At 45.7% G+C, this 24,868-nt stretch overlaps 1 protein-coding gene across 2 annotated transcripts in view; it reads right to left on the bottom strand.

The window, feature by feature from the left end:
* Positions 1 to 24,868, bottom strand: part of LOC139557605 (membrane-associated guanylate kinase, WW and PDZ domain-containing protein 3-like) — a 309,886-nt gene that overhangs the window by 109,133 nt on the left and 175,885 nt on the right. The gene's annotated exons all lie outside the window — the stretch shown is intronic.

Below are 24,868 nucleotides of genomic sequence, written 5' to 3' on the forward strand. Positions count from 1 at the left end.
TTTTTTAAATGTAAAAGGGTAATACCAATTATTTTAGGATCATATTGGCCTATTCCAATAGAGAACCAAGGCAGGTTTTTAATGATATAATCCTTTATCCTAGCCCTATAATACATCTATTCGTATTTATTCAGTTTTATCTTAAAAGCGAATCATTCCGATTCACATCGGCGAACAAGGGCCGCACTATATAACAGCTTTTAAGTCATAAAATACCCAACCTCTACAATTAGGACATATCATATTAAACAAACAAAAAACTACCTTGGTATTTTAAATGTACAATCTTCAAATACATAAAAATCATGAAGAATAAAAAGGTCAGCCTTACCCATCCTCGCCTTCCCTTAAATCAAAACCTGATATTACGTCCATATAGTCCAAAATTACATATTGCCAAAATAGAAAAAAGATAAGTTCATCATACCCATTCTGTATTACCATAAATCCAACATTATTTTAAGTCCACGGTTCCATAATGCATGACTAAAAACAAAACAAAGTCGTTCATGCAAAAAATATTTTTTGTAAAAAAACAATGAATCCATATTTGTACTATGTACTGTGGTGCAAATACGTATCCGGGACTACTTCAACAGGAGGTAGCTACACCCACAGCCACGTTGTAATCTTCCAGTCCTTGAACATTTGATTATTTACATATAATTTAACGACCACTAGATAAACTTCTGCTTCTCTGCACGGAGCCTTTTGGAAGTGGGGTACAGGGCACATCGTCTCTCCACTATTTCATGAGGAAAGTGTTCATTAATAGAGAATGGGGTGTTCTTCAATTCCCTACCCTGTTGTAACAAGGCAATTTTCATTTTGTAGTGGGTTAGCATAGCTACGATCGGACGGGGCCTTCCCTCTGCTCTGCCACCAAAACGGTGAGCTCTTTGAAAATCAATTGTTTCCACATGTTCGTCCGTCATCTTGAGATTAAGTATCATGAATTAATACCATTTAAATATTTTTTTGCATTGGATATATTTACCATATCATATGGAGAGAGAAACATAAACCTTTTACCTTATAAGTAGACATAATTGCAAATGATTAAATCCTTCAAATATAAATATAAAAACGATTTAGTTACGAATTGAACTTTAATTAAATGAGTTGACTCTTCACATGGGATGAAATCACTGAACAACAAAAGAAAGGGAATATTGAATGATCCCCAATGATCCATCGCATCTCCCAAAAATGATAGTCTAGAAACTAAACTTTGGTTGTCTTCCTCTCAGGCTTCTGTGTCTTCTCCCTGGACATCCTTAATGTCCACCTCTTGAACATCAGACTCTGATGCCTCATCTTCACTGTCACTTTCCAATCTTGTTGAGGATGGCTTGTTGTCAGGCTCAAATAGCCTCGAATTTGCCCGGATGGCCATAAATGTTTCATCCCCTGTATTGGTCAGCCTGTTGCGTGCTTTGGTATGTGTGTTCCCAAGCAAGGACCAGTTGCACTCTGAGGCGGCTGATGTTGGTGGGAGTTGGAGGATGATAGAGGCAACAGGGGAAAGAGCCTCAGATCCACAAAGTCCCTTCCACGAGGTGGCTGATGAGATATGTTGGCATAACTGCCATATTGCATCTCCATCCCAAAGCCCTTGCTTGGAAGTGTACATCGCCAGACTGCCAAGAACCTTGCCCTCATCCAGGCCAAGGTGGCGAGACATGGTAGTGATGACACCATAGGCCTTGTTGATCTCTGCACCAGACAGGATGCTCTTGCCACCATACTTGGAGTCCAACATGTACGCTGCGGCGTGTATGGGCTTCAGGCAGAAGTCTTGACGCTTTTTGATGTATTTAAGAACTGCAGTTTCCTCTGCTTGGAGCATCAGTGAAGTGGGCAGGGCAGTACAGATGTCTTCTCTTACACCTGCAAGCAGAGTCTGAACATCAGACAGGATGGCATTGTCTCCCTCAATGGTTACTGCTATAGGTTTCAGGAGTTTCAGGCTGCTTACCACTCTCTCCCAAAATGCATCATCCGGGAGGATCCTCTTGATGGGGCTCTCCATATCGGCAGACCATGATATGGCCATTTCTTGGAGAGACTCCTTATCCTTCCAGGAGACTGTCAAACATGATAACACCACCACCCCAATGGGTGTTGCTGGGAAGCTTCAATGTGGTGCTCTTATTCTTCTCACGTTGCTTGGTGATGTAGATTGCTGCTATAACTTGATGACCCTTCAGATATCTAACCATTTCCTTGGCTCTCTTGTAGAGTGTATCCATTGTTTTCAGTGCCATGATGTCCTTGAGGAACAGATTCAGTGCATGAGCAGCACAGCCAATGGGTGTGATGTGAGGGTAGGACCCCTCCACTTTAGACCAAGCAGCCTTCATGTTTGCAGCATTGTCTGTCACCAGTGCAAATACCTTCTGTTGTCCAAGGTCATTGATGACTGCCTTCAGCTCATCTGCAATGTAGAGACCGGTGTGTCTGTTGTCCCTTGTGTCTGTGCTCTTGTAGAATACTTGTTGAGGGGTGGAGATAATGTAGTTAACTATTCCTTGCCCACGAACATTCGCATCTCATTAGTGTGCAAGATCTTGAGAATCAGCTGTACATGTGATGGAAGAGTGTACTGCACTGTGCATGCAGAGGGTTGCAATTCCATTGAATTGGGGATAGTTTAACCATAATATGCCACAAGACCTAGAATTGCCTTGTGTGTCCCACAAAAAAGGTTCACTGTTATAAGATAACTTTTTTGATGAATTTAAGCAAAGTTCCCAAAATTCCCAGGCTTAACTTCCCATGGAAAATTTCCGGAAAAATTCCAGAAATTTACCGTAAAGTTTCCGACCCTTTGCAACCCTAGTATTTGGTATGAATGTTATTTTCTTAGTATGAATGTTCTTTTCTTAGTATGAATGTTCTTTTCTTAGTATGAATGTTCTTTTATTAGTATGAATGGTATTTTATTAGTATGAATGGTATTTTCTTAGTATGAATGGTATTTTCTTAGTATGAATGGTATTTTATTAGTATGAATGGTATTTTATTAGTATGAATGGTATTTTATTAGTATGAATGGTATTTTCTTAGTATGAATGGTATTTTATTAGTATGAATGTTATTTTATTAGTATGAATGTTCTTTTCTTAGTATGTATGGTATTTTCTTAGTATGAATGGTATTTTATTAGTATTAATGGTATTTTATTAGTATGAATGGTATTTTATTAGTATGAATGGTATTTTATTAGTATGAATGGTATTTTCTTAGTATGAATGGTATTTTATTAGTATGAATGGTATTTTATTATAATGAATGGTATTTTATTAGTATGAATGGTATTTTCTTAGTATGAATGGTATTTTATTAGTATGAATGGTATTTTCTTAGTATGAATGGTATTTTATTAGTATGAATGGTATTTTATTAGTATGAATGGTATTTTATTAGTATGAATGTTATTTTATTAGTATGAATGTTATTTTATTAGTATGAATGGTATTTTATTAGTATGAATGGTATTTTATTAGTATGAATGGTATTTTATTAGTATGAATGGTATTTTATTAGTATGACTGGTATTTTATTAGTATGAATGGTATTTTATTAGTATGAATGGTATTTTCTTAGTATGAATGGTATTTTATTAGTATGAATGGTATTTTATTAGTATGAATGGTATTTTATTAGTATGAATGGTATTTTATTAGTATGAATGGTATGAATTTTATTAGTAAAATTTATGGCTGCGGCAGCAAGGTCTATGGCCAAAAGAAACAGGCCTCTTTACACATTGGGTAAGTCGATAGACATTTAGTGAGGAATGTAGGTCAGGGAAAGAAAAGCATTGAACTGGTAAACCTCAGGCTTGTGGTACCATGTTCCCAGAAAACTATTCTATACATTATGAGTTAAGGAACCACATTACACACACACACACACAACCACAGCTGAGAGACTATACCCCCATTCCCGAAGTCAGGTCTGCTCTGTTCCCATGTTAGGTGACCAGGGAGGTCTTTACTACTACCCCCCCCCCCCCCCCCCGGGAATGTGTACTGGCTCCATTTCCAAACACACACACCATCCTCCTAGGGAGGGTTAAGTATGGACAATGTAGGGTGCTGATTGTTGTAATTAAACTAGGACTGAGTAATCTCACTCTCTCTGGCAGGGCAGTCTTTGCAGCCTGACTGTAAGGTGGCATTAGCTTGCACTGTCATATCTCTGGAGAACACACACACACACACACACACACACACACACACACACACACACACACACACACACACACACACACACACACACACACACACACACACACACACACACACACACACACACACACACACACACACACACACACACACACACACACACACACACACACACACACACACACACACACACACACACACACAATCCCGCTACGCTATGAGGCAGCTAGCATATCGCTGGACAGCCAGGCTCCTATGGAACACAATGGGCTCCTTTGTGCCTCGTCACCTGGGCATTAGAGTGGTGGGGGTGAGATGGGAATCATAAGAAACTGGGGGAGAGTCAAAGAGAGAGAGAGAGAATGATGAGGCAATCACACATGGGATTGGAACCCCCTCCCATCCTCAACATATTTCTCTCTCTCATCAGCCCAGCTCCCTCCATCCCTCCACTGACTCGCCTCCTCCCTCCACTGACTCGCCTCCTCCCTCCACTGACTCGCCTCCTCCCTCCACTGTCTCACCTCCTCCCTCCACTGTCTCACCTCCTCCCTCCACTGTCTCACCTCCTCCCTCCACTGTCCCCTCCACTGTCCACCCCCCCTCACTGTCTCCTCATCCTCTCCACTGTCTCCTCATCCCCTCATCCCCTCATCCCCTCCACTGTCTCCTCATCCCCTCCACTGTCTCCTCCTCCCCTCACTGTCTCCAACCTCCACTCACTGTCTCCACCCTCCACTTTCTCCTTCTCCCCACACTGTCTCCACCCCCCTCTCACTGTCTCCACCCCCCTTTCACTGTCTCCACCCCTCTCACTGTCTCCAACCCTCTCACTGTCTCCACCCCTCTCACTGTCTCCACCCCTCTCACAGTCTCCACCCCTCTCACTGTCTCCAACCCTCTCACTGTCTCCACCCCTCTCACTGTCTCCACCCCTCTCTCAGTCTCCATCCCTCTCAGTCTCCCTCTCTCCCTCCACAGTCTCCCTCTCTCCCTCCACTGTCTCCCTCTCTCCCTCCACTATCTCCCTCTCTCCCTCCACTATCTCCCTCCATCCCTCCACTATCTCCCTCCATCATCTCCCTCCATCCCTCCACCATCTCCCTCCATCCCTCCACTGTCTCCCTCTGTCCCTCCACTGTCTCCCTCTCTCCCTCCACTATCTCCCTCTCTCCCTCCACTATCTCCCTCCATCCCTCCACTATCTCCCTCCATCCCTCCACTGTCTCGTCTACTCAGATCCATCAGACAGCAGATAAAGACTGAGTCCTTAAAACGCTGGCATTAGCCCTGAGGCTTCAATTCAGTCAAATGCCTGCATTTACAGAGATAGGAAAGGTGAAATTAGAAATGGGTGAATCAGTTTGATAAATCTCAGGGGACTGATTATAGGGGACTGATTGATGGTATGGGTGGACACGGACACCCCCACCCACCTATTCTAAACACACACCTGTATTAAACAACCATCAAATTAGAGCACTGATTTCCAAAAGCACTGATTTCCGCTCTAAATGAGCATGGAATGCAGAGGTGTTACAGGGAGAGGCTGCCACCACATGTTCTTTAATAAGGACCTTCCATGTTAGTGGCCCTGGTGCTATCTAATTAGCACATCATTAAGACCGCTTGGCATCCCAGGGTCACTGAATAGATGCCCACTGTCTCCTCCCTGTGTAACTGACTGACTGACTGACTGACTGACTGACTGACTGACTGACTGACTGACTGACTGACTGACTGACTGACTGCATAAGCAACCCTATATTTCCCTGTATCCTTCCCCTAAACATCCCTGCAATCCCTGCAATCTTATGATGTCACACACACCGTAGACCTTTGTCTAGTGAGAGCTGTATAGTCAATGTAGGAGAGAGCTGCTGGTTCTCTGAGAGGGAGCGGTAATTAGACTGGCTTAGCAGTCTCTAACTGTGTGAAGTCAATTAGCCGGTATGGAGAAGCACATGGGCAATGGAGATAAATTACAGAATGGTGGTACACTGTACTAAAATGGAAGATAAATCCCCCCAATCACCCTCCTCCCTCTTCCCATTAGCTTAGCTGGGCTTCTTTGAAGTTAAACTGAAAGGCCTGCCCTCTCAAAGCAGGGTTCAGGTTGCACAGGGCAGAGAAGAGGTAGCTGTACATTCATCTCATGGAGCAGAGCTGGCTCAAGATAATGACCAAGGTCCTGTGGGAAACACAGATCTAGCATTAACTAGGGAGGGATGTTCTTCTCAGATGAGTTTACTCTACAAAACTGGACCAGATCCCTCTAGCTAGCTCAGAACACTGTCACAGACTTCAGAGCATATAGGCTGCAGTGTGATGGTGCCAGAAGGGGAAAATACTGGCATGGACTTGGGGTCATGAGATTGATACAGTATAGTGAGTCTGGCTTCAATGCAGTGTGGAACCTTGGTCTTCTTCTAGCTTGACTGAACTCTTTAGCTCAGAGTGAAAAGGACCTCTACTTACAGCACATGATCTCAGTTTGTCATAGATTCTAAAGGGGAACTGGCCCCAGAGTAAATATGCAAATGATCCTCTTATTGCTATGAGAGAGAGATTCTCTCATATACTAAATAATCAGTGAGGGAGGCGTCTATTTAGCTGGTGCAGTAGTTCGAACACATTACGTTAATGTTTAATCTTAGTATTATAAGCTTTTAATAGCAGAAGGGATAATCATCCCAGTTAGCATCCACTAATACACGGATGGATACTTAGCAGTTAGCATCCACTAATACACTGATGGATACTTAGCAGTTAGCATCCACTAATACACTGATGGATACTTAGCAGTTAGCATCCACTAATACACTGATGGATACTTAGCAGTTAGCATCCACTAATACACTGATGGATACTTAGCAGTTAGCATCCACTAATACACTGATGGATACTTAGCAGTTAGCATCCACTAATACACTGATGGATACTTAGCAGTTAGCATCCACTAATACACTGACGGCTATGGATGACTAGCATCATAGCCTTTTACTGTCAGCATCCACTAATACAGTGTTTCCCAACTTCAGTACTCCAGCACCCCCAACAGTACATATTTTTGTTGCAGCCCCAGACAAGCACACCTGGTTCAAGTGTCAAGTTTTATCTGTCACAAGTACAGTGAAATACTTCACTTGCAAGTCCTACCCAACAGTGCAGTGTTCAATATCAAAAGTATAAATAATCGAAAATAAATGCTAAAAACTTGTCAACTAATCAATGAGTTGAATCATCTGAGTTTTTTGGGGGTTACTAGCTAGCTTGTTATTGCTGGCTTCCCTCCCTGTGTAATACTGAACAGCCATCATGTAGCTACGCTTCAATTGGATGAATACTGTTTTCATCTAGGCTGTCTATGGTGGACACCGAGCTCCTCTCCCTCTCGTTGGTTGCTGTGTAGACTATAACATTGGGAGCAGCAAGGCGACTCGATGTGTGTGGGTGTCTTCTTCGTGATGTGATATTTGCCCAGAGCCAGAGCTCGTTTGGGGATGTGAGCATTGCTTTTCGTTTTTTAGAGCTCCTGTCCTCTAATCCACCTGGCTTCACTGGTGTAGCTTTTTTAATTAAACAATGACTGGTGGACAAGGAAAAACAAACAATATGTTATTGTTTGTGAGGAGGGTTGAGGTGGATTTCATGACTAGGCTGTTGTGAGTGAGATGCCGAGACACTTAACAAAAGGTTGAAAAATAAGTCAAGGTACTGGGTGGGCCTGGATGGAGTGGAGTGTCCCTGTGTCACTTTGAGAGGACAGGGTGAACTTAACACTGAGAGGTGAAGAAACAGTCACTGTCCACCCCAGGTCATACAGGGTGCTGCCTGCGTGCCTATTGTCCTCTAATGTTAAAGGGACATGGTGCTCCTCATCAGCCTTGTACAGTGGCTATGGCTGAACCCAGGTAGGTTAGGCCCAGGGGGCACTACCACACCTCTACTGTACGTGAGATCCCATAACATGACAGAAGACAACAAGGTAGGTAAGATCAGCATTGGCCATAAGGAGCAGAGCAGAGGACCCATGTTGCCTGGCGATGGTGACATTTCCCCCTAAAAACACACGTCAGCTTCCATCCTGATCCCTTCAGGATCAGAATAAGTCGATAGAAGAGACCAGAATCACAATGGGGTCTCTCTCTATTTTACATTTTACCTTTTACCTTCCTCACTCCTTCTCTACCGTTCTCACTCCTTCTCTACCTTTCTCACTCCTTCTCTACCTTTCTCACTCCTTCTCTACCTTTCTCACTCCTTCTCTACCTTTCTCACTCCTTCTCTACCTTTCTCACTCCTTCTCTACCGTTCTCACTCCTTCTCTACCGTTCTCACTCCTTCTCTACCGTTCTCACTCCCTATCTACCGTTCTCACTCCCTCTCTACCGTTCTCACTCCCTCTCTACCGTTCTCACGCCATCTCTACCGTTCTCACTCCATCTCTACCGTTCTCACTCCATCTCTACCGTTCTCACTCCATCTCTACCTTTCTCACTCTCTCTCTACCTTTCTCACTCCCTCTCTACCTTTCTCACTCCCTCTACCGTTGTCACTCCCTCTCTACCGTTGTCACTCCCTCTCTAACGTTGTCACTCCCTCTCTACCGTTGTCACTCCCTCTCTACCGTTCTCACTCCCTCTCTACCGTTCTCACTCCCTCTCTACCGTTCTCACTCCCTCTCTACCGTTCTCACTACCTCTCTACCGTTCTCACTCCCTCTCTACCGTTCTCACTCCCTCTCTACCGTTCTCATTCCATCTCTACCGTTGTCACTCCCTCTCTACCGTTGTCACTCCCTCTCTACCGTTGTCACTCCCTCTCTACCGTTGTCACTCCCTCTCTACCGTTGTCACTCCCTCTCTACCTTTCTCACTCCCTCTCTACCGTTCTCACTCCCTCTCTACCGTTCTCACTACCTCTCTACCGTTCTCACTCCCTCTCTACCGTTCTCACTCCCTCTCTACCGTTCTCACTCCCTCTCTACCGTTCTCACTCCTTCTCTACCGTTCTCACTCCCTCTCTACCGTTCTCACTCCCTCTCTACCGTTCTCACTCCCTCTCTACCGTTCTCACTCCCTCTCTACCGTTCTCACTCCCTCTCTACCGTTCTCATTCCATCTCTACCGTTCTCACTACCTCTCTACCGTTCTCACTCCCTCTCTACCGTTCTCACTACCTCTCTACCGTTCTCACTCCCTCTCTACCGTTCTCACTCCCTCTCTACCGTTCTCACTCCCTCTCTACCGTTCTCACTACCTCTCTACCGTTCTCACTCCCTCTCTACCGTTCTCATTCCATCTCTACCGTTCTCACTCCCTCTCTACCGTTCTCACTACCTCTCTACCGTTCTCACTCCCTCTCTACCGTTCTCATTCCATCTCTACCGTTCTCACTCCCTCTCTACCGTTCTCACTCCCTCTCTACCGTTCTCACTACCTCTCTACCGTTCTCACTACCTCTCTACCGTTCTCACTCCCTCTCTACCGTTCTCACTCCCTCTCTACCGTTCTCATTCCATCTCTACCGTTGTCACTCCCTCTCTACCGTTGTCACTCCCTCTCTACCGTTGTCACTCCCTCTCTACCGTTGTCACTCCCTCTCTACCGTTCTCACTCCCTCTCTACCGTTCTCACTCCCTCTCTACCGTTCTCACTCCCTCTCTACCGTTCTCACTCCCTCTCTACCGTTCTCACTACCTCTCTACCGTTCTCACTCCCTCTCTACCGTTCTCACTACCTCTCTACCGTTCTCACTCCTTCTCTACCGTTCTCACTCCATCTCTACCGTTCTCACTCCCTCTCTACCGTTCTCATTCCATCTCTACCGTTGTCACTCCCTCTCTACCGTTCTCACTCCCGCTCTACCTTTCTCACTCCTTCTCTACCGTTCTCGCTCCCTCTCTACCGTTCTCACTCCCTCTCTACCGTTGTCACTCCCTCTCTACCGTTGTCACTCCCTCTCTACCGTTGTCACTCCTTCTCTACCGTTCTCACTCCCTCTCTACCGTTCTCACTCCCTCTCTACCGTTCTCACTCCCTCTCTACCGTTCTCACTCCATCTCTACCTTTCTCACTCCCTCTCTACCTTTCTCACTCCCTCTCTACCGTTCTCACTCCCTCTACCGTTCTCACTCCCTCTCTACCGTTCCCTCTACCGTTCTCACTCCCTCTCTACCGTTCTCACTCCCTCTCTACCGTTCTCACTCCCTCTCTACCGTTCTCACTCCCTCTCTACCATTCTCACTCCCTCTCTACCTTTCTCACTCCCTCTCTACCGTTCTCACTCCCTCTCTACCGTTGTCACTGCCTCTCTACCGTTGTCACTCCCTCTCTACCATTCTCACTCCCTCTCTACCTTTCTCACTCCCTCTCTACCGTTCTCACTCCCTCTCTACCGTTGTCACTGCCTCTCTACCATTGTCACTCCCTCTCTACCGTTCTCACTCCCTCTCTACCTTTCTCACTCCCTCTCTACCGTTCTCACTCCCTCTCTACCGTTGTCACTACCTCTCTACCGTTCTCACTCCCTCTCTACCGTTCTCACTCCCTCTCTACCGTTGTCACTGCCTCTCTACCATTGTCACTCCCTCTCTACCGTTCTCACTCCCTCTCTACCTTTCTCACTCCCTCTCTACCATTGTCACTCCCTCTCTACCGTTCTCACTCCCTCTCTACCTTTCTCACTCCCTCTCTACCATTGTCACTCCCTCTCTACCGTTCTCACTCCCTCTCTACCGTTCTCACTCCCGCTCTACCTTTCTCACTCCATCTCTTTCTCACTGTTCTTATCATCTCAGCATCCCCAGCCTCAGACTGGTTTTTCAATCCAGAATGTATGCCTCTTACAGCTACCCCCCTCGTGTAGTGGAGGGTTGGGATGAAACAGCTACACAGAAACAAGTACCCACAATATGAGGGGAAAGTGTGTGTGTGACTCATAGAGCTCCATCTCAGCATGTTGCCTCTACTGTTTGTCTGGCTGGTCTTTTTGTGTGTGTATATAACACGTCACGGTCTGATCTGGAGTATGAGGCCCCACTCTGAACACTGGTTCATCAAAGGCCTGTGCTATCAGGGGCTTGAAGACCCATATGCAACCGTTTACACATTGTGTCTCGTGTGGCTGACGACGGGATGGTTTTTCAATACCGTTTTTTGATACATTTGAATATTTGTAGCTACTTTGACGTTGCCATGAGCAGCGCAGCAGATATTGAGGTGAGCGAGATGCAAGACTTCGCTCTCACACAGTAACTGTGCATGTGCACGGGTTTACTTCACGCTGTTCACAGTGTGTTCGCCAGGACACCAAAACAGCAGAGAAGTTGAGCTTCAACACTCTTAATTGTTTGGGAAATTAACCCACGATGCTGTTTAAAAAAAAATACATGTCAATATTTGTAGCTACTTTTTAAATAAATACCAGCTGTCAGCTTGTGCAATATGTTAGGAGATTAAGATTGTGTTCTTCATTTCACCTGTCACAATTTTTCATTATGAAGCTTACCGGTAGTGCCCAGTCTCGTGGTTTGTTTACAAGCACACAACGACGAGAGACCGGAGCCTTGTGATCTAGCTACTGTACAGTATGGAATTCAAAACGAAATGTTTGCCAGCTAGATATCTTATAACTATTAAGTTAACTGTCTAAAATGTGCTAAATTCTCTGCAGTTGTGCATTTGGTTTACTAATTTAGAAGCTAGTTAGCTATCTAGTTAATCAAATCAAATGTATTTATATAGCCCTTCTTACATCAGCTGATATCTCAAAGTGCTGTACAGAAACCCAGCCTAAAACCCCAAACAGCAAGCAATGCAGGTGTAGAAGCACGGTGGCAAGGAAAAACTCCCTAGAAAGACCAAAACCTAGGAAGAAACCTAGAGAGGAACCAGGCTATGAGGGGTGGCCAGTCCTCTTCTGGCTGTGCCGGGTGGAGATTATAACAGAACATGGCCAAGATGTTCAAATGTTCATAAATGACCAGCATGGTCAAATAATAATAATCACAGTAGTTGTCGAGGGTGCAGCAAGTCAGCACCTCAGGAGTAAATGTCAGTTGGCTTTTCATAGCCAATCATTAAGAGTATCTCTCTAGTTAAGTGGTTAGCTTCTTACAAAATCATTCTTCGCTTGCCGGTAACAGCAGAAAATCCCCTCCTGGATCAAGATACTTGCTGTCTAATATTTGTTTTGTGCGTGTAGCAAACATTGAGTAGCATTTTTGAGTTACTTGTATAACTTCATGATCTGGGGTGGCTGTCTTGAAAAAAGGTTATGTAAGAAACGGTAGAAAATATTCGCATCAAGCTCGTTAGCATTTAGTTTACATGTACTTGTAGCAATGCTAACCTGATTACAAAGGCTCAGTGGGGTTTGAAAATCTCGCCCCTTGTGTTCAGTGCCGGAAGTTTACCAAATGTCCCGGTGCGGCACAAAGTCCATATGAAAGTCTGACAATCTGGATACCACCCAAGCCTTCCGACTACAGAGAGGGAGAAAGAGAGAGAGATCAAAGCGGATCAGTGTAATCTCCTCCACCATCTCTCCATTTTCTTTCACATGTCCCTCAGAGTCATTGTTGTACCTCTCATGGAGAGGGGGTGGAAGAGAGGGGGAAGGCTTACACTTGAGCAATGGGTTAAGGTTAATTTTATTTACTTAAACACTTGACATCTCTATTTTATAAAAGCTTCCAGATTTGGAAAAATAAGAGAACTAAAGGTCAGACTATTTCATTTCTCACTATCAATCTAAGGTCAAGTGAACCTCTCGATGTAATCTAGAATCAGCAGTGACACACAACACACAAAGGCCTTGGAAAGAAGACACCATCTATTCCACACATAAAGACAGGACACTCAGGTAGTGTGATAGTCGCCCAGCTCCATGTATTATGGTTTAGCTGGGCAGAAAATGCACTGAACTCTTAGCCTCAATAACTTCAGCTGTCAATGAAGATCTGGCCACCCGATGCATCTGGGAGAACCCAGGAGAGGAGAAATATGGAGTAGTGTGTGTGTCCGCCACTGTCTCACACAAAGCAGGGAGGGGACATCCTATTATCATTATGACAATATAAAACCCCATACAAAACCTAGTGCTATAGTATTTCAAATGTAAAGCATTTTTTTATGAGACATGCTGTACCTACAGTCAATCACTGTGTGTAAAGGAATACAGGAGCCTTGCTCCAGTGTTGTGAACCCTCCCTCATACTGCATCCAGCCCAGAGTCAGAGGCACGTGTGTGGACATGTGTGTGTATGCTGTATCAGTGTGGAGAAGGCATTGTTGCGGGATACAGTTCTGCCTTGATGTGGGTCTCTTGTTCTGTTGACCTTGTACTGCCTGGATGTGGGTCTCTTGTTCTGTTGACCTTGTGCTGCCTGGATGTGTGACTCATGTGTCTTCCTAAAATGCCTGCACACAGCTCAACACACACACAGCTTCATTGTTGAGTGAGCACAGAGTCTCCTGTAGGTGATGTCAAGACCTGTGTATGTACGCATGCGTCGGAGACACTGTGAACAGGTGTACATGTGTCTAAGAGTTTGTGTAGCATGACTGTGCATCTATGTGTTTGTGTCAGAACATCATGAAAAGATGAGTAAGCTGAAGAGTGAGGGGAACAAACAAGTGTTGTTTTGTGTGTGAACACATGATTTTGTGTCTACGCCTATGAAGGTGTGTATGTGTGCCCATGTGTGTGTGTGTGTGTGTGTGTGTGTGTGTTTGTGTCTCTGCGCGCGTGTGTGTACCCATGCTTTTCAATGTCCAGAATAACCTCTCCTCCTCCTCCTGGTGTATCCATCCACTCACACATCTCCTCCTGGTGTATCCATCCACTCACACATCTCCTCCTGGTGTATCCATCCACTCACACATCTCCTCCTGGTGTATCCATCCACTCTAACATCTCCTCCTCCTCCTGGTGTATCCATCCACTCACACATCTCCTCCTGGTGTATCCATCCACTCACACATCTCCTCCTGGTGTATCCATCCACTCACACATCTCCTCCTGGTGTATCCATCCACTCACACATCTCCTCCTGGTGTATCCATCCACTCACACATCTCCTCCTCCTCCTGGTGTATCCATCCACTCACACATCTCCTCCTGGTGTATCAATCCACTCACACATCTCCTCCTGGTGTATCCATCCACTCACACATCTCCTCCTCCTCCTGGTGTATCCATCCACTCACACATCTCCTCCAGGTGTATCCATCCACTCACACATCTCCTCCAGGTGTATCCATCCACTCACACATCTCCTCCAGGTGTATCCATCCACTCACACATATCCTCCTGGTGTATCCATCCACTCACACATCTCCTCCTCCTCCTGGTGTATCCATCCACTCACACATCTCCTCCTGGTGTATCCATCCACTCACACATCTCCTCCTCCTCCTGGTGTATCCATCCACTCACACATCTCCTCCTGGTGTATCCATCCACTCACACATCTCCCCTCTTCCTCCTGGTGTATCCATCCACTCACACATCTCCTCCTCCTCCTGGTGTATCCATCCACTCACACATCTCCTCCTGGTGTATCCATCCACTCACACATCTCCTCCTGGTGTATCCATCCACTCACACATCTCCTCCTCCTCCTGGTGTATCCATCCACTCACACATCTCCTCCTCCTCCTGGTGTATCCATCCACTCACACATCTCCTCCTCCTCCTGGTGTATCCATCCACTCACACATCTCCTCCTCCTCCTGGTGTATCCATCCACTCACACATCTCCTCCTGGTGTATCCATCCACTCACACATCTCCTCCTGGTGTATCCATCCACTCACACATCTCCTCCTCCTCCTGGTGTATCCATCCACTCACACATCTCCTCCTCCTCCTGGTGTATCCATCCACTCACACATCTCCTCCTGGTGTATCCATCCACTCACACATCTCCTCCTCCTCCTGGTGTATCCATCCACTCACACATCTCCTCCTGGTGTATCCATCCACTCACACATCTCCTCCTGGTGTATCCATCCACTCACACATCTCCTCCTGGTGTATCCATCCACTCACACATCTCCTCCTCCTCCTGGTGTATCCATCCACTCACACATCTCCTCCTGGTGTATCCATCCACTCACACATCTCCTCCTGGTGTATCCATCCACTCACACATCTCCTCCTGGTGTATCCATCCACTCACACATCTCCTCCAGGTGTATCCATCCACTCACACATCTCCTCCTCCTCCTGGTGTATCCATCCACTCACACATCTCCTCCTGGTGTATCCATCCACTCACACATCTCCTCCTCCTCCTGGTGTATCCATCCACTCACACATCTCCTCCTGGTGTATCCATCCACTCACACATCTCCTCCTGGTGTATCCATCCACTCACACATCTCCTCCTCCTCCTGGTGTATCCATCCACTCACACATCTCCTCCAGGTGTATCCATCCACTCACACATCTCCTCCAGGTGTATCCATCCACTCACACATCTCCTCCAGGTGTATCCATCCACTCACACATCTCCTCCAGGTGTATCCATCCACTCACACATCTCCTCCAGGTGTATCCATCCACTCACACATCTCCTCCAGGTGTATCCATCCACTCACACATCTCCTCCTGGTGTATCCATCCACTCACACATCTCCTCCTCCTCCTGGTGTATCCATCCACTCACACATCTCCTCCTGGTGTATCCATCCACTCACACATCTCCTCCTGGTGTATCCATCCACTCACACATCTCCTCCTCCTCCTGGTGTATCCATCCACTCACACATCTCCTCCTGGTGTATCCATCCACTCACACATCTCCTCCTGGTGTATCCATCCACTCACACATCTCCTCCTGGTGTATCCATCCACTCACACATCTCCTCCTCCTCCTGGTGTATCCATCCACTCACACATCTCCTCCTGGTGTATCCATCCACTCACACATCTCCTCCTCCTCCTGGTGTATCCATCCACTCACACATCTCCTCCTGGTGTATCCATCCACTCACACATCTCCTCCTCCTCCTGGTGTATCCATCCACTCACACATCTCCTCCTGGTGTATCCATCCACTCACACATCTCCTCCTGGTGTATCCATCCACTCACACATCTCCTCCTCCTCCTGGTGTATCCATCCACTCACACATCTCCTCCTGGTGTATCCATCCACTCACACATCTCCTCCAGGTGTATCCATCCACTCACACATATCCTCCTCCTCCTGGTGTATCCATCCACTCACACATCTCCTCCTGGTGTATCCATCCACTCACACATCTCCTCCTCCTCCTGGTGTATCCATCCACTCACACATCTCCTCCTCCTCCTGGTGTATCCATCCACTCACACATCTCCTCCTCCTCCTGGTGTATCCATCCACTCACACATCTCCTCCTGGTGTATCCATCCACTCACACATCTCCTCCTCCTCCTGGTGTATCCATCCACTCACACATCTCCTCCTGGTGTATCCATCCACTCACACATCTCCTCCTGGTGTATCCATCCACTCACACATCTCCTCCTCCTCCTGGTGTATCCATCCACTCACACATCTCCTCCAGGTGTATCCATCCACTCACACATCTCCTCTTCCTCCTGGAGGTCAGCTCAGCAGCAGTCACTGTACATCCCAAATAGCACCCTAATCCCTATATAGTCCACTATTTAAAGGGAATGGGGTGCCATTTGTGACTCAGTCTGTCTGACTGCCTCTACAGGGACCTGAACCACTCTCCTACATTACAGCCATCTATCATGCCTGGAGCTCCAGCACAGGGCACAGAGGGCACACTACTATCACAGGAATGAGCTAGCTGGCTTGCTGGATGGGCTGGCTGGGACTCAGTCATCAGTACCACTGAGAGATGGATATGGAGTCCTGCATGTATGCCCATGTCCACCCTGCATCATGGTTATGGAGAGAGGGGAGAGAGGTTGAAGGCTGATTGTGGTGGTGGTGGTGGTTGGGAGAAGAGGAGGGTGTGGTGGGTCAAGGGGCAGGGGGGAGTGGGACAACAGGCCACAATCAACAGCCTGATCAACTCTATGCAAAGGAGATGTGTCGCGCCGCATGAGGCAAATGGTGTTCACACCAGATACTGACTGGTTTTCTGATCCACGCCCCAACTAAACATTTAAAAAAAGGCATCTGTGACCAACAGCTGCATATCTGTATTCCCAGTCATGTGAAATCCATAGAATAAGGCCTAATTTATTTATATACATTTTTAATGGACAAAAAATGTGCTTTTCTTTCAAAAACAAGGACATTTCTAAGTGACCCCAAACGTGTGAATGGTAGTGTATATAAAACATTAGATTTGGGAGCAGTATAATGGTGAGTGGATACCCTATCTGGATATCTGTCCAGCTACTGTGTAGAGTTTGGATATGTGAAACCCTCCATAGCCTGCATTGTTTTGATATTATATGCCCAAGGGAAGCAATTATGGTGCCTATAAGTGTGTTTAGACACAGCCTATTTAAAAACAGGCTGTTTGTTTTCTTTAGAATTCACCTCTCTCTTTAGTGAATTTAATCTTGCTTACTGACAACATTTGGCAACATTTGTACACACGCTCAGCCATAATGCAATTTACGGTAGGCCTAACCATCAGTCAATCAAATGTATTTATAAAGCCCTTAAAACATCAGCTGTTTATAAGCCCATAAAACATCAGCTGATGTCACAAAGTGCTATACAGAAACCCAGCCTAAAAACCCCCAAACAGCAAGCAATGCAGAAGCAACCCTATGTCAGTGTGAATGCTACAGAATGCATATATTTCCACATTGAAGCCATACATTTATTTAGAACAATATGGACTGCAAACAGGTTCAAGTTAACATATTTAGCAAAGATGAGATAGGTCTAAATGTTTTTATTTTGTTTCTGTAAGCTCTTTAACAAACTATAACAGACTAACATTGGAATTAGAGTGGATTCCAAGGCAATACATAAGACCGTAAATACACAACTTGGAGCAACCACATATTTAGCCATGGAGCATGTTCTGATTGGCCAGCGAGCAGCCAAGCCTCGACACACTCAAAACGTATTTATTCATTAAAAACTCAGTCCGTTCCTGCCAACGCTAGCATCTGGGCCGATAATTGTGCTTGTGAAATTAGCAAAAATATTTCTGACACGCCCCCAAACCTATAGCGCTACCGCCCAGTGCTTAGAATGGCCGTTACTGTCGGCTTGTTAGAATAGCGCCCTATGTGTGAGAGGCTAGGAGCCATTCATGTGTTGTATAGTTTGTGTGTTTTTTGGCATGTCACTTCTTGCCACTCTGGGGCAGTAATGCATAAAGTCATTAGTGTCACGACTTCCGCCAAAGTTGGTCCCTCTCCTTGTTCGGGCGGCGTTCGGCGGTCGAAGTCACCAACCTTCTAGCCAACGCTGATCCTCTTTTCATTTTCCATTGGTTTTGTCTTGTCTTCCATCACACCTGGTTCCACTCCCATCAATTACATGTTGTGTATTTAACCCTCTGTTTCCCCTCATGTCCTTGTCGGTGATTGTTTATCCTGGTGTGCGTTGGGTTATGTACCCATTTATTTTATTGTTCTGTTTTCCGGTGGGTTTTGTTAATAAACTGCGCCGCTGGAAACACAGTTATTGCTCTCCTGCGTCTGACTTCTCTGCCGCTAGTTCATGTTGAGGGTCTGGAAGGCGTTCATGGAACGTCTGGGGGTCTCGATCAGCCTTACTTCAGGGTTTCACCCCGAGAGTAATGGGCAGGTGGAGAGAGTGAACCAGGATGTAGGCAGGTTTCTGCGGTCCTATTGCCAGGACCAGCCGGGGGAGTGGGTGGTGTTCGTGCCCTGGGCCGAGATGGCACAGAACTCGCTCCGCCACTCCTCCACTAACCTCTCTCCCTTCCAGTGCGTACTGGGGTACCAGGCGGTTCTGGCGCCTTGGCATCAGGGTCAGACCGAGGTTCCTGCGGTGGACGACTGGTTCAGGCGCATGAAGGAGACATGGGAAGCCGTCCGTGTCCACCTTCAGCAGGCCGTGACGCGCCAAAAGAGGAATGCAGATCGCCACTGCAGTGAGACCCCGGTGTTCGCACCAGAGGACCGGGTCTGGCTCTCGACCCTAAACCTGCCCCTCCGCCTGCCCTGCCGGAAGCTGGGCGGTGTTCGGCGTCGAGGTCACCGACCTTCTAGCCATAGCTGATCCTTTTTTCATTTTCCTTTGGTTTTGTCTGGTCCTCCATCACACCTGGTTCCAATCCCATCACTTACATGTTGTGTATTTAACCCTGTTTCTCCTTGTCGGTGATTGTTTATTGTAAGTGCTTGTGCACGTCTGTCCTGGTGTGCGTTGGGTTATGTACCCATTTATTTTATTGTTCTGTTTTCCGGTGGGTTTTGTTAATAAACTGCGCCGCTGGAAACACAGTTATTGCTCTCCTGCGTCTGACTTCTCTGCCACCAGTTCGCACCCCTTACAATTAGTCAAGTCATAAAATAGGGTAGGTTTAAAGGTAGACTCAGCAAGATGACATAGCTGCATTAAGTACACAGTAGTATTGGGTCAATTTCCCAAACAACCAGGAGCGTTGAAGCGCAAGGCTAAACTTCTTGCTGTTTTGGTACCGTAGCTACCACGTTGTAGCAGAATGAAGCACACCCCTGCACATGCGCAAATACTCTGTGTGACTGTGTGAGAAAAAAGTATTGCATTGTGCTCAAGTCAATGGCCGCATTAGAGCAGATCACTTTTATTAAGTCACCGCCTTTCAAAATGTGTTGCATTCTGGGGGGGGGGGGGGGGGGAATAGGCTTACTTACTTTACAAAAATGATGTGATCAAAAGGTCATGAAGTTGAAGTTGCTCTTTTCTGAAGTTGCTCTTTACAACTTCCTCCTGCAGCCATCACCTGCATTGTGGGAGGCTCTATTGTCAACCAATCATTAGTGTGTTTTTGTTTGACTCACGTGAACATGAGCAAAGACATGACTAAAACAGGAAAGAATTTGCTGCAGTTTATACAAAAAATATACACTGCTCAAAAAAATTAAGGGAACACTTAAACAACACAATGTAACTCCAAGTCAATCACACTTCTGTGAAATCAAACTGTCCACTTAGGAAGCAACACTGATTGACAATAAATTTCACATGCTGTTGTGCAAATAGAATAGACAAGAGGTGGAAATTATAGGCAATTAGCAAGACACCCCCAATAAAGGAGTGGTTCTGCAGGTGGTGACCACAGACCACTTCTCAGTTCCTATGCTTCCTGGCTGATGTTTTGGTCACTTTTGAATGCTGGCGGTGCTTTCACTCTAGTGGTAGCATGAGACACACAAGTGGCTCAGGTAGCGCAGCTCATCCAGGATGGCACATCAATGCGAGCTGTGGCAAGAAGGTTTGCTGTGTCTGTCAGCGTAGTGTCCAGAGCATGGAGGCGCTACCAGGAGACAGGCCAGTACATCAGGAGACGTGGAGGAGGTCGTAGGAGGGCAACAACCCAGCAGCAGGACCGCTACCTCCGCCTTTGTGCAAGGAGGAGCAGGAGGAGCACTGCCAGAGCCCTGCAAAATGACCTCCAGCAGGCCACAAATGTGCATGTGTCTGCTCAAACGGTCAGAAACAGACTCCATGAGGGTGGTATGAGGGCCCGACGTCCACAGATGGGGGTTGTGCTTACAGCCCAACACCGTGCAGGACGTTTGGCATTTGCCGGAGAACACCAAGATTGGCAAATTTGCCACTGGCGCCCTGTGCTCTTCACAGATGAAAGCAGGTTCACACTGAGCACATGTGACAGACGTGATAGTCTGGAGACGCCGTGGAGAACGTTCTGCTGCCTGCAACATCCTCCAGCATGACCGGTTTGGCGGTGGGTCAGTCATGGTGTGGGGTGGCATTTCTTTGGGGGGCCACACAGCCCTCCATGTGCTCGCCAGAGGTAGCCTGACTGCCATTAGGTACCGAGATGAGATCCTCAGACCCCTTGTAAAACCATATGCTGGTGCGGTTGGCCCTGGGTTCCTCCTAATGCAAGACAATGCTAGACCTCATGTGGCTGGAGTGTGTCAGCAGTTCCTGCAAGAGGAAGGCATTGATACTATGGACTGGCCCGCCCGTTCCCCAGACCTGAATCCAATTGAGCACATCTGGGACATCATGTCTCGCTCCATCCACCAACGCCACGTTGCACCACAGACTGTCCAGGAGTTGGCAGATGCTTTAGTCCAGATCTGGGAGGAGATCCCTCAGGAGACCATCCGCCACCTCATCAGGAGCATGCCCAGGCGTTGTAGGGAGGTCATACAGGCACGTGGAGGCCACACACACTACTGAGCCTCATTTTGACTTGTTTTAAGGACATTACATCAAAGTTGGATCAGCCTGTAGTGTGGTTTTCCACTTTAATTTTGAGTGTGACTCCAAATCCAGACCTCCATGGGTTGATAAATTTGATTTCCATTGATAATTTTTGTGTGATTTTGTTGTCAGCACATTCAACTATGTAAAGAAAAAAGTGTTTAATAAGAATATTTCATTCATTCAGATCTAGGATGTGTTATTTTAGTGTTCCCTTTATTTTTTTGAGCAGTGTATATAAACGCAATATGTAAAGTGTTGGTCCTATGTTTCATGAGGCTGAAATAAAAGATCACAGAACTTCTCTATGCTCACAAAAACCTTATTTCTCTCAATTTTCGAGCACAAATTTGTTCACATCCCTGTTAGTGAGCATTTCTCCTTGCCAAGAACAATCCATCCACCTGACAGGTGTGGCATATCAAGAAGGTGATTAAACAGCATGATCATTACACAGGTGCACCTTGTGCTGGTGACAATAAAACACAAAATAATGTGTTTTATAGTTGAGACAGCGTGCAATTGGCATGCTGACTGCAGGAATGTCCACCAGAGCTGTTGTCAGAGCATTGAATTTTAATCTCTTTACCATAAGCCACCTCCAACGTCATTTTAGAGAATTTGGCAGTACGTCGTTGTGGGACAACAGGCCACAATCAACAGTCTGATCAACTCTATGCAAAGGAGATGTGTTGCGCAGCATGAGGCAGATTGTGGTCACACCAGATACTGGCTGGTTTCTGATCTATGCCACAACTTTTTTTTTTAAAGGCATCTGTGACCAACATATGCATATCTGTATTCCCAGTCATGTGAAATCCATAGATTAAGGCCTAATTTATTTGTTTCAATTGACTGAGTTCCTTATATGAACTGCAACTTAGTAAAATCTTTGAAATTGCTGCAGGTTGAGTTTATATTTTTGTTCAGTATATGTATACAGTGGATGGATATACAGTATACAATTAAATGTGATAGAGGCTCTCTCTCACTAATTGATTGTTCAATGTACACACAATATTATATTATGATTTCAGTTTTGTGAGTGATTGATATGGGGGTTAGATAAATTAATTTCGACATCATAGAGAAAACATTTGATAAACAATGGCAACACTGCCATGTTGATCTGAGCCTTGCTGTTGGGAATCCACAGTATCCGGCTTTCGGCTGTTGCAGATGCATCTCCCACGACTTCACTCCTCGATATTGTCTACAGTCGGTTGCTTTACCACTCAAACACACCCAATATCTGTGGTGCTGCTCGTGGCAACGTCATCTCGCCGAGTCTATCTTTAAATTATAACGGCAATCTCAATGTGATACACCAGATTTAGATGATTAAAAAGCCAATTTGACAAAAAAATTGTGAAAAGCCCATTCGATTTTTGCACCACCAAAAACTAAAAACTTTTTGTTAGTTTTGGAGTCAAAGATAATAGTTTCAGTATAAAACATTTTTTCAAACAGGTTTGTTAATTATTATTTTAATTACATTTTTTTTTCATGATTAGTTTTTGTATTAGTTTCAGTTTACTATAATAACCTTGCTTAAGAGTCACGGTTGTGCATCACACACCAGGTGATTTAGTTACAGTAATTCATAACTAAACGAATAAGTTAATTGTTTAAAATATGCTAAATGCTCTGCAGTTGTGCTTTTGGTTTGCTAACATAGTAGCTAGTTATCTAGCTAATTGTTAAGCTTCTTGCAATCAAGCTCCTCTTGGTAAAAGCAGAGTCCCCAACCTGGATCAAGATACTTGTTGTCTAATATTTGTTTTGTGTGCAGTAAACTGTGAGTATCATTTCTGAGTTCCTTGTATAACTTTATGAGCTGGGATGTCTGTCCTGTAAATTGTTTATGTCAGAGACTGTATAAATTGTTAGCATGGGTTCGTTAGCATTTCGTTAGAATTTGCTATGGGACTTTACAGCATTGGTAACCTTCAGATTGAAAATAGTGTTTAGTGTCGGTATTACTGAATATCCCGAGATGGATCAAGGATGTCATGAAGGTATGACAATCTGGATACCGCCCAAGCCTACAGTATATCATCTGTAAACCCATCTATGTGAAGATATGATTAGATTTCCACTTACAGTGCAGTACTGTATATGATTGGGTGGATTGAACTGAAGGTCTGGTTGAGTAAGGTCTATGTCTCAGCGTGAAGGGTCAGGGGTCAGAGTGGATCCTGAACAGCTTCAATAACACAGATCCCGGTGTAGCCTACTCGCCTTGGCTTGGCCAAAGACGGAGCCATTGTTATGAGTAGCATGTCATAGGTAGCTTAGTGGAGTCATGCATAATGGTTGAGAGAAGAGAAAGGGGATATCTAGTCAGTTGCACAACGAGACTGATTAATTCCATGTGTGATCTGATGGTCATGGCTTTGTGGAGTTCTGAGTCTCTCATTCACTCACACACGGTATTACTACCCTTGTGGGGACCTATTTTCCCTAACACTAAATAGCCTTTCAACTCTTCGGGACCTGGGAAACATCCCCACGAGTGAGGATTTTCCTTGTTTTACTATCCTTGTGAGGACACACACACACAGGGCTGTAGAGTGGGGGGTGTTCATGGCTTTCTGGTCTCCGTCACAACCATGGAATGCAGAGCTGGGCCAAATCAGCCCTGTGTCATTTGGCCTAGACCTCTCCCTCATATCTCACAACAGACCAAACCAGGGGTGTATTCATTACGTAAACCGTTTAGGGACCAAATGGAAGCAAACAGAGCAAAACATGAGGAGCGTACTTAAAGTACTTGCGTACAAAGTCATAGAAACATATTCCTCAAAGCCAAATTATACCCATTCACATGCCAACTCCCAAACACATTACTGACTATATAGATTATATTATAACGGATATTATATACTACCACCCCTCACAGCTAGTGTCACAGTCATATGTATGTAAGATACAATCTTTCCCAGAAGGCTCAGATTACTGCCTGCTGATACACATGCATCATTACAAGGGATAGGGGGAGTTCTGTGAACCAGTATAACACCGTGAAACACGAAGCCTGTGTGTGGGTAAGTACACTCGGGTGTGTATGAGTGAGAAAAAGATGGCACAGAGAGAGAGCGAACGAGAAAGAGAGAGCGCAAGAGAGGGAAAGAGAGAGAGCTAGAGAGAGATTGCAAGGACCGAGAAAGAGAGTGAGAGAGTGCACCAGACAGAGAAGAGAGAGAGCGAGAGAGTGTAACAGACAGAGAAGAGCGAGAGAGAGTGAGAGAGTGCACCAGACAGAGAAGAGCGAGAGAGAGTGAGAGCGTGCACCAGACAGAGAAGAGCGAGAGAGTGTAACAGACA

Source organism: Salvelinus alpinus, chromosome 28 (genome assembly GCF_045679555.1).
Source record: "Salvelinus alpinus chromosome 28, SLU_Salpinus.1, whole genome shotgun sequence".
NCBI classification, from domain to species: domain Eukaryota; kingdom Metazoa; phylum Chordata; class Actinopteri; order Salmoniformes; family Salmonidae; genus Salvelinus; species Salvelinus alpinus.